Source organism: Amphimedon queenslandica, unplaced genomic scaffold (assembly GCF_000090795.2).
Source record: "Amphimedon queenslandica unplaced genomic scaffold, v1.1 AMPQUscaffold_6106_Cont21932, whole genome shotgun sequence".
In the NCBI taxonomy this organism is placed as follows: domain Eukaryota; kingdom Metazoa; phylum Porifera; class Demospongiae; order Haplosclerida; family Niphatidae; genus Amphimedon; species Amphimedon queenslandica.
The window spans coordinates 1-1,805 of record NW_003553599.1 but is presented as its reverse complement, the minus strand read 5'-3'; the positions used below and the strand labels follow the sequence as shown (position 1 = coordinate 1,805).

Here is a 1,805-nt window from a genome sequence, read left to right as displayed (position 1 = left end):
TTAATGTTAACTTTACAGCTCAGTATCATAATGTAATTTCTTGGCTGTGTAGCCCTTTGACTAACAGGAAGTGACGTTTCAGGAGTTTTTAGTATTGGCTTCCTGTGATGTTTCCAATCCATGTACCGTGCTTTGCAGGTTGTTGCTTGACCCAATTTTCTTACTTCCTGCTCACGTGACATGTATTATTAGTATGGAGAAAGTCACGTGATTACGAGTTTGCTAGGTCAAGCAACCTGCAAAGCACGGTACAGTGCTTTGCAGGTTGCTTGACCCAGCAAACTCGTAAACCCGGGGACTCTCACCATACAAGAAATACTTGTCACGTGAGCAGAAACTGGATCATGCAACCTGCAAAGCACTGTACTATGCACACAGTCTACACGAAGGCCCTACGTACGGGGCCCTACACTTCTCTGAACACCTTAAGTGCAGGAAATCATATGGCTTCGCTCATGCTGTAATGGATACCCCTACTATTTTACTTATTTCTCTTACATAGATAATTGAACAGTGCTGTAACTAGCACCATTAAAAGAGGAGAAGTTGCTTGTTATAAAGAAACAAGTTTGGTTTTCATGTGCGAAGTTTAAGCAAAGATATGCCACCGTGAAAATTATTTGTTTAATAAGAATTGTTTGACTTTGATTTTTGTGCAAATCATTCACAGGCTACCTGGAACCTCTAAAGTCTTTCCATAGACTTAGGAAGGTGTAGTCTAAATGTCCTGCTAGTTTCAATCTTAATGGAGCAGATATAACTGTAGAAAAAGTGCCGTAAACTTGGTCACAATTAGGCGACCTAAAATCCTTGATATACAAGAGCTGTTCTCTTTATTTTATCATATACTGATAGAAACAACTCTCCTTGCTATTATCAAGAATGAGCTTCATCTGTGCTTCTGTTTAGGAGATACACATCTGGCGAAGAGGCGGGGCCAGACTACACATCTACTTGCACAGCCACCATCTTCACTTTTTAGCCACAAAAGCAACTTTGATTTTTGTGCAAATCATTCACAGGGGTGCTGGGCCTTTGCCAAAGGGTCTGGTACTGTACTTACCTTTGCTTAATACATTGTGAGACTCCTCAGTTGCTGGGTCTTATTTTATTCAGGTAAATTTCCCCTCAAAGTTGCTATGTTTTTCAGAAATTGCCTAATTATCAGCTTATCAGCTACACGTGGTTCAAATTTCGAATGATTTTAGATCTAATTGTATTCATAAGCCATTGGCAATGAATATCATTTTATCAGTGACGTATCAGGAAGTGAAGCCATAGAGGACCCGTTCACAATTGTGTAGGGCCTTCGTGCAGACTGACAGTAGGGCACTCTCTTCTATTATTATCTACTCTTGATGGTACCCAGAGATCATGGAGGTCATCCTGGTCTTTCTGTTGTTATCCTTCTTGTCCAGCGTTAAAGGTAAAACAAAGAAGGTATTTTTTGCTCAAGTAAATACTATTGTTTCAGGGCAAAGTCAAATACCAAGGACTGGGACTGTGATGCTCACTAATGGTGATAACAATAGAGATGGTGATGTTCAAATTTACCATGATGGTGGCTGGAATTACATTTGTTATGATGATGGTACTAATGATGACTTTGCTGATGTTGTCTGTCATCAGTTAGGTTATACTGGTGGTGAATCTTCTAAGTCTGGTTATAGGTCAGTTTCTGTGCTGTTTATAATGTAGCTACACTGTAGATAAATGTATTTTTAGATCTGACATTGGGTTTTATGAGATGTCCTGCAAGAAGGATTCTTTAGTTGTAATGCAGTGCAGCTTTAAAACTGATGGTT

The 1,805-nt window shown here is 39.5% G+C and overlaps 1 long non-coding RNA gene across 1 annotated transcript; it reads left to right on the top strand.

Annotated features, from left to right (window-relative positions):
- The first annotated feature begins 355 nt into the window (after window positions 1-355).
- Window positions 356-648, top strand: LOC109592165 (uncharacterized). Its single transcript, XR_002190210.1, has 2 exons — window positions 356-460; window positions 503-648. It is a non-coding gene; the product is annotated as an uncharacterized LOC109592165 (long non-coding RNA).
- The last annotated feature ends 1,157 nt before the right edge of the window (window positions 649-1,805 follow it).